The following is a 13,744-nucleotide window of genomic DNA, read 5'->3' as shown; positions in this document are numbered from 1 at the left end:
CAGAAATTATGGCTGTAGTAAAATAGGCCAAATAGGACTTAATTGGAAAAGTGGGAAATTAAAATGAGAGGGAGAGGATTGAGTGTGTGCCACCGAGAGGACAAGAGAGGAGAGTCGGCAGAACCTCAATTAGGAAGGTAGTTTCATCAGCTCCGGAGACTGTAACGCAACAGAGAAGTGAATACTTCACTTTAAGGCAGGGGCTTCAAGGATATCTGTAGGAATACATACCAAATATTAAGGCACATGCATATCCACACGAATAGTAGATTTTAAACAGCACTGGCACACAAACAGGAAACAGTTCTAGATCTGTGAGACACAACTAGGAAAATAAAAGTTTTTTTTATGAGAAAGAAACTCTTCTAAATAAATAGTTCTTGACAAGAGACATACAGTGTAATCAGGAGCTTACTACAGAAAATATATCAAGGTAGCCGCAGACCTTATGCGACCTGAATCAAAATAGTCTTTTACCTTGACAAACGTTAGGCTCTATTCATGACGGCTGCACCAGTAATTTCAATCCAACACTGGCTGGGAGCCAAAGTGGTCAGGTGCTGGTAGCTTAAGTTCATCCTGAAAGCACAGCCGGTGTGACCCACTTGCTGGCACAAAGATTTTTTTCAGTTCTCTTTTCTATTTGGCTCTCTGTGATGACAATTGGTCTGGGCAGTGATGAAGACACAATGGGAGGGAGTGAGCGAAACAGCTAGTTATAGAGCTGTTTATTATTTTACCAAGCAGCTGCTGCCAGCAGATGTTAACCCCCTGACCCCAGGGCAAGTTTTAGAAACACCCACTTGAGAAAGCAAGCAGGGATCCAGCCTGTAAGAGCTTCACAACAGGGAGCCACAGTAATGTCTCAACTTTGAGACTCGAGAAACTCTGAAGAAATGACAAGTGACACTACTGCTACTCAACCTGTTCAAAAACATATGATGTGATGCACCAGAAAGCGGAGAACTGCATCTATTTTAGTCATAATTTGACTAGGAAACTTCTTTATTAAAAATTTCATGCCCAGCAATCGTCTAAAAATAACTGCAAGTTGGATTTTAATAGCAGATGCAGCCTGGTTCTGAATCCTTCAGGGTGGAAATTGTCCAATTTGGCAGAAAGCTGCTTATGATGAGATTTATACATCACTGATTCAGCTGCAGAAACTAGCTTAACCAACATTGTTTTTATTAAGTTTTAGCATTTAGCAAAAATGTCCTTTCAAGTTAAAGTTGTTCCATCTAGCTGCAAACAACCCATTTCAAAAGGTGTTTACTTTGAAGGTGAAGTCTCAGTCCCAGTGTTCACATTGGTGAGTGTTGCAGACAAGTGGGAATTTTCTCTACTAAGAACCTAAGCTGACTGCTACAGTTTGTTAGAAAAAAGCCCTTGTAAGGAGGATTTTGTTGCAATAGTTTAGACCTCTTTCTTTGCTCTGCAACTTATTCGGGAATAAAGATTTTTCCCAGATGGTGACCAGCGGTTGCTAGGGGTTGTCAGCCAGTCTTTAAGCCTGTGTGACTGAGAGCTAACTTGTGCATAAAGAATATCTGACCAGTTCTGAGTGAACAGAAGAGCTAAATTGGACAATTACCCCAAATTTATCATTTCCCTGCAACTTCAAACCACATAAACTTTTTGCAACAAAGTTTATTTGAGACAAATATTTGTTGCCAGTTTTTTCCCCGTACAATATTTGTATATAATCACTAGCCAGCCATGTGGCACTTTTCAAACTCTTCATTATTCATTATTCATAATTATTCACTGGCGAGTCGCACAAAATTCAACCACAGATACAAATTTTTGTGATCGTTTAAACTCGTTGAAATTTATGCACAGGCAAGGTACGTATCTGACATGTGAAACAAACGGAAAACAAAACACTCCGTTCACAGGGAGATGATGAATATGAAATGAGAAAGAATTGGGATTTATAAAAAGTTAAAAAAAAACCCCATATTGATGTTAATAATCACTGTGCGCGTCAGATGGCATTTTGAGATCTTTCCCACATTTGAAAAAGCAGAGATTTGATTTTGTCTTAAAATTTTCTATTTCTAAAAATGATACATTTAGCTGAGATTTTGTAGACCTTTTAAATTTTATAACAGAAAAGAATACAGATCAGAGACTTGGACGAGGTAAATGTAGCAGTATTTTTATGACATCATCAAGTTGATCTGCTGTAAAGAGTGAGCAGTCATCATGCTCTAAAGATCTGAAGAGCTCTCTTAGCCCTTCAGGGAAAAAAAGGTCACTGATGTTTAAAAAGATTCAAATTATTAGTTAATTTTCAAAATCATTCCACTGTAAGATGAAGCATCTGCGTCAGATATAGATTTCAAATCGCTGTCAGTCTGTCAAATACAATCAAGAGCAGGATTTGCAGAACACCTGTTGGAGTCAAAGTGCATGAAAAACCTTCACTGTCCATAAAGAATATTGAAGTGTGTCAACAAAAATCCCACTAATAAATAAAGAAATCCCTGTATGTGTATCTTTGTGTCTGTTCTTTGCATTCAGACATTGTTGTCCGGCTCACTGATGCTACTTATAGAAGTGTATTACAGAGTTGGAATCTGGATGAAACATAAAATGATATAACATTAATGTAATTCACATGATCAGTCCTGCAAACACAGCTGTGCCCAATCAAAACTGGACTGGAGAACAACACTAAAGCTTGAGAGAGAAGTGTTCCTGAAAGACATCGAACAACGTGGAACTCAGTCAGCACTGAAAACTGGAAATTGCTTATCACACCAGTACAAATGCTGTGCATGAACACCATGAGAAAGGTTTCAGCATAAGCCCTATCTCTCAGAGGTTCTGGGTGATTGAGGTGTAAGGTAATTTGAGTTTGGATAACTCCACACAGTCAGTGTGAAGTCTGGATGAGTAATTTGATGATACTGAAGTAGGTGCAATCAGCAGTGCTGGAGGGCAAGTAAATAGGCAGATTTAAAACAGGCACTAGTCTAATCCTTTGCTGTGGATAGATGAATCAAAGAGCTGTTGTCACAGTAACAATTCACATATTTGGCACAGACCACTAGCTGCTTTTTGAGAAAAGAACCTCGAGAGTTTGTTTGCTGGAGAATGGTGGTAGAAGTGTTACGGTTTCGTCATTGCCTCGGGGACAGGGAGGATTGCAGTCACTGATTCAACTATGAATTTTGCACCGCAGCAGTTTTCTTGAAGATAATATGAGGTCACCTGTTTGAAAGTTGAACCCGAAGATGACTTTTCAAGAGGATAAATATCGATCTAAGTGATTTAACAAATGCATTAGGGCATGGCTTGAATGAAGAAAGAGAGGGTTATAGAATGACCTGGTAAAAACCCAGAACTGCATTTCATTAAAATACTCTTAGGGTTTTTTGAAAAGGGCAGAATGTGAAAGAAAACCTGAGGAGATGTCACAAAAGTCAACAATTTACACACATTTTCTGTCATGACTGTGTTTACAAGATGACTTGGTGTTCTCCCTTAACTGACAACCGAAGGAACTGAGATTATTATAACTGGATGTACTGTGTGATAATTTGATTGACCTCAATTTATGCACTTGACAGCTGAGTCATGCACAAACATGTTATTCAATGCTAAACTTTGCATTCACTAAACATTTCAGTATATATTTAAAAAATGTTTGCAAGTAACGACAAACACACGCTTTTATAAACTTAGTTAGTGAATTGGGATACCACAGATATCTATCTATCTATCTATCTCTCTTTTTTTAACAGAGTTAACAGAAAGAAAACAGAAAGACAATCCAGATCAAGCCATACCATAATCTTCTATTACAATAAGGATTTTGGGATTCAGAGTTCACAGAAACCACACAATATATTCATTTTCAGAGACAAATAGAGGCTTTGGAGTATTAAAATAGGTGTGAGAGTAGTGGAAGGAGGAGATGGATGGATACGGGCAAAATGATTCAAGCCAGGTGAAATGCATCAAATTAGAGAAGATAAGGGGAGAATAAGAGAAATTGAGCTATTAAAATGGGAGCATGACTCTGAGGGGGGAGAAAAAAACGGAAGGAAGAGAGAGAGGGAGAGAGAGAGAAGCACTTACATAGACTAGAGAAAGGAAGATGAATAGACGTAGGGATGAACAGAAGGAAAGAGAGGGGATGAAAGACAGAAAGTTGGAAAAGGGAGAGAGAGCGAGAGATAGCGAAAGCAGGTGTAAGATTCATGGAGAGCACTTATCCCGAAATATATATGAATCTGTGGCAGGAAATGAGACAGATGCAGAGGAGAGAGGAAGAAATAATGGCAGGGAGAGAGCTGCCAGGTTAGAATGACTCTTGCTCAGAGAAGTTGCCTTGGAAAGTTTGGTGGTAATGGTGATGGATTTGGAGGAAGAAGGACGGGCGGTGGGGGCCGTGGCAACGGATGCTGAAGATGGTGATGATGGTGTGTGTGTGGTGGTGGTGTTGGTGGGGGGATGTCTCTATCTTCCTTGGCCCTCTAATAGCCCTTCATCAGAGCCGTCCAGCACTGACAAGACTCTAATTGCAGCACCTTGCAGCAAGGATCATTTTTACTCTAATTGTAGTGAAGCTGAGATGGAAGTTATTCAGAGGGGTCACGTGGTTGGATGGAGGCAGATGCACACCCAACACCTGTATTCATCCACCTTTGCATGGCTGCATCTCACGCTGTGCGAGAGAGGGCAGCCTGTCCAAAGGTATAATTAGCTGACAGGTGAATTATGACTGCCAGCCTGTGCTTATGTGGGTGAATGCTAACTGCACATTTGTCAATGACTGTGCGCCCTCTCTATTGGACTTATTGAAAACTTTGAGCACACACTCAAGCTTTACATTGCGATTCTGCCCTGCTAGCATCAAAAAAGTCAAGGGCATTGTGATTTTTAGTATTTACAAAGCTCCACCAACTCAAAATGTTGTTTTTCCCATAGTGCTGTTATTTCACTGAAACATTTTTCCTGGCAACACCAAGCAACTTATCAACCTTAGCTTAAGTAGTCCCAAGCCTGACTACAAAGAAGGGTGATACCTACAGTAAGACTGAGGAGAGAACAAGCACACTGACACAGCAAAATCAGCTTAGTCCAACTAAACCTGTGATTCTCATTTTCACCTGGAGGCTTCCTTCTATATAAGCAGCAGGAGAGATCACCATGTGCAAAACAAACACAAAAATTAAACTGGTTACACCCATTCATTACTCAGTGCTCCATCATCGCAGTCAGGTTCAACAGTAAAAGATGTAAATTTTTATGTTAGCAAGACAAGATATGGTCTAATTACAATCATTAAAAAAGACAATGAGACAATGATAATTAGTAAATTCTAGGTTTTGTGTCTAGTCGTTGCAGGAGCACACCTGCACTCACAGCCCCTCTAACCCACAGTGTGCTAGGCAGACGAGCTCTTCCCCACTTAGTGCTGCAGCTGTAGGGCACATAGTGGTCTTTACTTTAACTGAGCCTTGAGTTTCCTCCTTGTCATCTAAAAGTATTTGTTTAGTTTTTACACCAACTTTGGCTCTAAAAATTTAGACAGCTTTCCTATGTGGGGTTTGCACGCTCCCCCTCTGCCGGATATTCTGCTGTCCTCCTCTAGTCCAGAAACACGACTGTCACGTTAATTTGAAATTGTCCATGGGTGTTTATGTGAGTATGTGGTTGTCTCTCTGTGTTAGCCATGTGTCTAGGGTGTACCCCGCCTTTGGCCCAATGACAGGTCAGGTCTCTAGTCCCTTCATGATGCTGAGTGGTTAATTTGTTAAGAACATGGATGGATGGATGGATGTTATTCCAGTGCTGAATAACTAAAGTTTGCACTTCAGGAAAAGGTCTTCGTCCATACTGATACAGCTCACTTGGCACGTTTGTTGATATGGAGAATACAAAGGATGAAAATGAGCTTTGTCAGCATTTCCTGAACATTTTGTAAAAGTGCGACCCTTTTACCTTACTCAGTTTTGAAACTATCTGACTTTGCTTAATCACCATAAATATATTAAATGGAAAGGCACATCCTTTTAAAAGTATATTTGTTGGCTGTGGACAGATGGAGGCGATGCTAACTTGGACTGCCCCCTTTGCTGTGCAGCTAGTTGCAGCAGTGTATATTTGTGGGCCAGGAAAGATCTCTAAACTGTTTTAACTACAACAGCAGTTTGAAACATGGACTTTCTGTTACATATTTTTTTTCCAACTATCTCAGCATCCACCTGAAAATCATCAGGGTTATTTCCTCTTCCTTTGAAGAGGTCCTCTAGAGCAATATAAATATATATTGTATAACTCTTCACGAGCCGAGTGGTACTCTATACACTGAGTAAACCAACCTTTACACCATATGAAAAAAAATCAGTGGATTTCTCCTTTAATATGCTCGAGCCATCCTTGACCATAAAAATGATTTAGCTCCATAATAAACCATAAAGACAGAGTTTTGTTTGAATCCTGTCTCTCTTATCAAAACACAATGGACACCCCGAGTGCATTCCCTACCTTGTGTAAGCATCTGCGAATCCAGTTTTTAACACGATAACAACATCTTTTCTCAGCACAGAAATCCAAGACACATTTCCCATTTAAATACCAACCGCTTGCTTTGCGATGCCTCATTTAAATGAGCCTCCCACCTGTGCACTGTGCGCTCTGCACCTGGCACCGAAATATCACACAGATACACAAAGTGAATTCCAAGGTCAGGAAATTAAAACAGCGAGGGCTCTGCATGTGTTGGTTATTGCACTGCTACAAAAAAATTGGGCCCTTAGGGTCAAAACACTGGTCCTCGGCGTAGACGTCCTTATTCCAAAAAGGCAGGCTCTTTCAGGAATCATGGACCCGACACACACAGACACACGGACACTTCATGCACAGGGACCACCCTGAAACTTGATGACTGTCTGGGCTGTGTGGTGCTTTGCAGGACAGCCTTGACCAGCGAGATTTTACCAGCACTCAGCAGTCCAGTGAGCAGGACTGGGAACTGACCCAACAACAGAGCCCAACAAGGGAGGTGTCACGGGCCGGATGTGCTGCAGATATTAATGATTAGGCGCTATCATACAAGTGGGAACTCAGTGTGGTTTTGACTGAAGAAACTGTTGCTCTGGGTTTTTGAAAGTGACATTTTGTACACTGTTTAGTCAAAACAGCCTCTGATAAACAGTCAGTAAAGTAACTAAAGTGACAGAACGGGAAATGGATGAAAGGATGAGTGCGAAGTGGGATGAGATGAGACAGGAAGGATAAGAGGGGAAGGGATAAAAGTGTGACAGCAGAGAGAAAGACCGAAGAGATAAGGGATGAAGGCTCCGAATGGAGACAGACAGATGAAAGGATGAGCGAGTAGCATGGATGACAGAATGAAGTTAGAGAGGTAAAGTGGAATGAGAAAATAAGGGGAGAAGTGACACGAGTATGAGGGGCAAAAAGGGAAGTGAAAGGGGAGTGATGTACTTGGAAATAGAAAAAAAGGGAAAGGGTAAAGTAGGGTGAAAAGGGTTACAAAAACTGAATAGTTACAACTCCACACAGAGCAAACGTTTTAACAGGTAAGGACTATAAAATCAGTTTGGGGTTACTGATTAACTTGAACATAATGGACTGCATTAACTGGATGAAAACAGTTGTCAAAATCAACTTTTTTTCTGACAAATGGTGATTTTCACATGACTGCATGACTACAAAGCCTCCTACTTTGTATGCGATGTCAAATACATTGCACAAACACACAAATGGATACAAGCGACACTGTAATGGGGAGGTTTGTGTCAAATCTGGCAGCAGGTGTCCACCACCTGAGGTCAGGTACACAGGGCCAGATGGTTACTTACTTTTCAGAGTAGAACCAGCCCTTTGGCAACAACTCTTCAAAAGAAAACCAGGTTTTGTTCTTTGTGACCACATAGTGCGGGAAATTAGTGTACTCCTGAAACAGTTTCACTAATGTTTGATAATAACTTTAATTTCAGCGCCAATGTTCAGTTTGTTGGACAAATAAGCAGCGGGGAAGTTGGATATTATTCTGTGTGTACTTACAATCGTGGTGAGTGAGAATTTGTCCTTTTTTAGTGGTAGATATGAGCAAACTCAGGTTGCTCTCTATGATGCCAAGTTATAAAAAGAGAGAGACAATCAGCAATCTCAGAAATGTGATAAAGAACAGTAACACAATATATAAGACATATCGTTACTCTTGTTTTGAGCCTTGAATTCAGCTCATTGGCTGTCTCCATCTTTGTGTTTTGAACCCTGATCAGACAAGTTAGTCTCCAGTCACAAAGGCCTAGAGAACAATTGGTAATCACCAGAAAAGTGTGTATTCCCCACCCAGTGTGAGTGATTGCCAGATGTTGCAAGCAGTTATGGGGTACTGCGCTGAAAACCTCTGTGTGACTGGATTGGTTGCTAGCAGATAGCTGTGCAGGCCCATACCCACCTATGGGCTAAGTGATGGTGACACTGAGAAATGTGTAATGCAAACTGAACATTCGGACAGTTGTTGTTTTCAGGGTAAGGAACAACGTTTGCTTTGAAGGCAAAGGTTGTCTAGTTCAGCGGTCCCCAACCTTTTTTGCGCCACGGACCGGTTTATGTCTGACAATATTTTCACGGACCAGCCTTTAAGGTGTCGCGGATAAATACAACAAAATAAAACCAGTATTGGTACCAAAAAAAAGATTTATTCATAAAACATGGGAAAAGACCCAGGAAACCAAGTTAACGATAAAAACGATAAAAAAAGAACGATAAAAAACCATTAAAACTCTGAAAACCATAAATTTCACACCCGAGCCTCAACTTTCGCTGTCCGGTAACAAATGACTCATGGACTGGTACCAGTCTGTGGCCTGGGGGTTGGGGACCGCTGGTCTAGTTTGTGTCACGTGTTATCAAGATCCACTACCTCTTGGTGATTGGTTAGTGAATGCTTGCAAACAAGTTGGCATCGTCCAAACAAACTACAGACTACTTGCAACAATCTACTAGTGACCAAAGCAATCACAAGGTTTTTGGTGCAGTGCCCTCTTTGCGGTAAATTTCACCCATTAATGGCCAGCGACCTCCAGGAACCACTCTCCACTCAACTGGTTCCTGGACTACACATTTTCCCCTAACCAGCAGAAGTTTTTAGCCAGTCTCTGTCTTTTGTCTTAAAACTTGTGATATGACTTGAGTTTACATTTTCAGATCATAAATCAAGTAAACAGTATATAACTTTATAGACTGAAGAGCTGACCCCTACTGACTCTTATAATTTATACAGGTTTAATAGTTCTGCATTGGCTTTTTGGAACTGAAGCCTTTGTGTAGGTTTTCTCTTACACTGCATCTAAATATCTGGGTGCTACTGTATAATGCTGACTGTTGTTGTCTTTTATTTATGCTACAGCCTCATTCCATAGGTTAGTGCAATGCCAGAGTCCCTCCTGGTAATTCAGTACTTTAGGCTCTTTGTAAGTTCCTATTTGAACCAACTGAGTGGACACTCAACGTTCCCAACACTTAACAGGACAGAGTACCTAAGATAGTTAACTATCAGTGTCACAGTGGTATTTCAACACAAAATTAAAATCTGCAGTAACACTGAAAAGGAAATTGTAAAGGATGTGAAAACAGAACACCAGGTAAATAAAGAAAAGTAAAACCTGGGAAGTTCAAGAGATTTTTATATGGCTTTGTTGTACAACCAAACCTCTGTAGTAGTGCAGGCTTCTACTAACCCACCGCTGGAATCAAAGACACAACACATGGAAACAAAGAAATGCATGACAATAAAGAGGGGAAAAAACTCGTCTCTTCATTCTTCGTGTATAGCAACCACAAAAAAAAGTTTTTTAACTTTTCTCCAAGTTTTTAGCTACAGAAAGGAGGCGATGATTTAAGATTGACAATAATAGAAAAGGAACTACAGTAGATTAAAAATATTTGATGTTTATGTTCTTTCCAAATAAGACGTGACAAAGGGAAGTTATTCAGCAGGACGCAAAAGATAAAGGGGTTGAGTGGGTTACAGACACTGAGGTTATATGGATCACAGAGCTTAGGGACCAAACGAAAACCCTAATCTCTCAATACTCAACACTTTACAAGGCCGACTTCTGTATTCAGACAGACACGCTAAGATGAACTGAAGGGAAAAAAGTAAGGAAAAGATTTACAAATATTGTTTTTGTTTTTTTTACTGAAAAATATCAAGAAAACATGAACGACTCTGTTTATGACCAATCTGCAATGCTGAAAAAGACAATCCTTCATGATCTTGGCTAAATAACTAATGTGGATAAAAGGTTAGTAGAAGTTACATTATAGACAACTGTGGCAACAGTGTTACAGTGTTTAATTGCAAATTCTCGGGTGATAACATCATGAACTGAAGACAACATTTGAAGTTGCTCCTTAATGCAAGACAAATGTTTATGTTGCTGATATGAAGAAGCATACACAGAGGAAAGATGAGAGCAGCTGTTGAACTGGGAAGCTGGGATCGCTATTAGAGTAAATACAGGCGTATTACACATGTGGCTGACAAGAAGTTAATTTGCGTTTTAAACAATGAAAGCTCACTCACACGGAGAAATTGTTATTGTACTGAGAAGGAGTGTCTTCCAGCCCGTGAGTCTGCGAAGTAAGCTAAGTTTGATTTAATACACTCTCCATCATTTAATCATGCAAAACCCACAAACACGGCGATGATTTGTTTGGCTGTCAGTTTGTTCCATTTCTAATGTGAGCCAGACTGTCAGCAGAATGGATCAAGCTCTGTTTTGGTTTTAAACCATTAATCCTGGCCTGTCTTTGTGCTTTCACCTTGTCAGATTTACAAGACAGAAACCAAACCGGCTTCAGTTTGAGCCCTTCTAGGCTCTAACCTTTAGCCGCTACCCAGAACAGAAGAGTTTCTGGTCCCTATACAAGCTCTTTGACAAACTTTCATGTTAGTCATGTGTTCATTCTATAGATTTTATCTCTGCTGATGACTGTGGGAGATTTTTTGTCCTCATGTAGCAGAGTTGTTATACTGCTTTACTCTTTTTTTGTCACCTCTGCTTTCCCACGCTGTCAAACTGTCCTTATCCTCATTCTGTCGTCATCGCTCTGATCCAGTAATCTTCATTTTGCCTTCTCTGAGCCAATCAGTCTCTGTTCCACGTTCAGAACTCGTTGCTATTTTGTCATTCAGCCTGTCAGGCTGATATACAATCATCCTCCTCCCAATCTGCCCCTCATCCTAAATATTTCAAGTTCCATCAAAAGTCTCCAAGTGCTTCCCTACATCACCAATGTCTATAGACTCTGGAGTCATGTTCTTTTTCCTGGAATTGTTTAGGACACAACTTTTGCTACGCTGGTTCATCAGTTTAAATTTCAAAAAAATCTTTTTTACTATCAAATTTTCACTACTTGGTACACTGAAAAAAAAAGTTCTTTCAATTTACTTGATTTTATTGTGTACATCGGTCCCACACAATATGAATAAGTATGACTGACTTAATTTTCCACTTTCCCTCAAGTAATTAATGCTTGTCAAATCAAAGTATTTTATTTACATCAGATTACTTAAAAAATCATGTTTGATGTACTAATATTAATCTGTTACCATAATATCAATGTATTGCATAATGTCAATATATTTTAATGTTTAACACCAACTTATTTTTGATTGCCAGTGGTACTTAATGATATTGTGTAATGTAAACACATTGCAATTATGTTCCTGCAACACAAATTATGGCTTTAAATCCTACTTATTTTTTTTTCAATTGAAATATTAACTGATCGTTATTGACAAAAAAAGGCAAAAAGACCGTGAGTGCTGCTGAACAATTCACCTTTATTAAAGTGTAACAGCAGTGAAAGCAGCAAGCTGCCATGAACAAGTCCAAAATCACATCCATATAAACTTGTTAACACATTTTTAAAGATAGCCTGCAGAAATAACTAAAAGAAAAATTTAAAACATTTGAAATATTTCAGGAAAAAACTGAACTTAGCAGCAAATAAAGAGAAAGTGCTTATAGATGATCCTGTCATCTCTTACATATAACATTTGTATTAATTACACAATTGAAAATTTAAACTAAATTAAAACTACCTGAAAAAGCAACACGCTTTTATGAATAAACAGATTTACACAAATATAACTTGTGTATTATCTGACAACAGTTTCAGCTTCTGTACAAGTATTTACCTGTACAAGATTTCAACTAAGTTGAGCCTTAAATGACATTGTTACATAACTAATACCAAACACCTACATGAATCTTAATCTTCCTTTTAAACATATAAGCAGGACATTAAGGTTGACTCAGAACATATTGCTAAAAAAATCGTCAGTAAAATTTCTTACAACATGATACCAGAAGGAAAAATCATCCTGCATTGCAGTCACATGAGGGAAAGCAATAAAAACATAAGCTGTATAACGTTACTGAACACAAAATGAAAAACTGCAAAGAATTGCAGAAGTGCAGTCTTTGACTTCTCAATGAAACAGATGGTTTTGAAAGCAAGAACTTTAGAGAGTTTAGCTCCATCCAGTTCCATGAAAACCTTCTGGAAAATGTCAAAGTTGTAGCGGAGGTCAGCAGGGTAGGCAAGGTTTAATGCATACATGAGTCCAAATAGCATTATCACAGCAAACGCCTACATTATCCAAATTCTTCGCCACCCTGATGCCTGCAAGAACAACTCTTGTTCTTCTGCTGAAGCATTTGCTCTTTAAGATAAATTCCAACAGTGGTGTCTTCAACAGTCTCATTGATGGCACGTTCTTCCATGCCCTGTAAAAAGAAGCCATGTTAGTCATTTCATGCCAAGTAAGTAATATGACACACTGTGGAAAGTCCAAAAAAAAAAAAAAAAAAAAAAAAAGAAGTACATACCACATACTCCCGGATAAGCATGCCAGGGTCTTCACCCATGTAGATACACACTCCCTTGACACACTCACATCCAGCATCAACATCTTCACACTGAAATGAAATGTATGTAATTAGCATCTTCATTCAGCCCCTGTCCTTCATTTAAGTTTTAATAGTGTACTTTACATGAATTTTTTTTAAAGTAAAGGCACACAAATTAATAATAGGTTTACTGGCAATTAATAAGTTGACAAAGTGAAGGTTAAAAAAACACAAGCAGATGTAAAAATACAAAATGAGAGAATTTATCATGGGAAAACATCTGAAATCTTCCACAATTATAAAGTTTCATCCAAAGAGGATCATATTAAGTGAGTGTTGAGGCTTTATCACTTACATTATCCATTTGTGCCACAATTCTTTTCGGTATTAGTCCAAGCTCTCTCTTCTGTTGACCAACTTCACCAGGTTGCCCAAGTGGAGATCCAGCTGAGCCAGGAACTTTGTTTGAGGGGGATGGTGGCAATTCTCTTAAACTCAGCGTTGATCTGAAAACATGAGCACAGAGGAATGAGCTTCAAAGGTTTAATACCTGGAAGAAGGCTGCAATCACTCATGCTGAAGAAATGGGCTGTCAAATAACAACTGTGCCTTAACCATTTTAGGCTAATACCACCAGAACACCGTGTATGAGGCAAACCTTACCTCATGGAAGTCAAATAGAGCAGGCCATCTTGCCATGAAAGCCTCCACCATTGGTGCATCACGAACAACGTCATGTCTTCTGTATGAAAAAGTCTTTTCCATCTTCAGTTTCACCATCTCTGTTACTCCTTTTTTATGTCCATGTGGTGGGCTTTGACATGTCAATA

General features: G+C 39.3%; 1 long non-coding RNA gene across 1 annotated transcript; it reads right to left on the bottom strand.

Annotated features, from left to right (window-relative positions):
- Window positions 1-12,723: 12,723 nt before the first annotated feature.
- Window positions 12,724-13,312, bottom strand: LOC120438145. Its single transcript, XR_005611699.1, has 3 exons — window positions 13,270-13,312; window positions 12,894-12,983; window positions 12,724-12,791 (listed from the first exon to the last, which is right to left on the bottom strand). It is a non-coding gene; the product is annotated as an uncharacterized LOC120438145 (long non-coding RNA).
- Window positions 13,313-13,744: the final 432 nt, after the last annotated feature.

Source organism: Oreochromis aureus, linkage group 3 (assembly GCF_013358895.1).
Source record: "Oreochromis aureus strain Israel breed Guangdong linkage group 3, ZZ_aureus, whole genome shotgun sequence".
Taxonomy (NCBI): domain Eukaryota; kingdom Metazoa; phylum Chordata; class Actinopteri; order Cichliformes; family Cichlidae; genus Oreochromis; species Oreochromis aureus.
The sequence above is the reverse complement of the archived record's forward strand: the minus strand, read 5'-3'. Positions and strand labels throughout refer to the sequence as shown.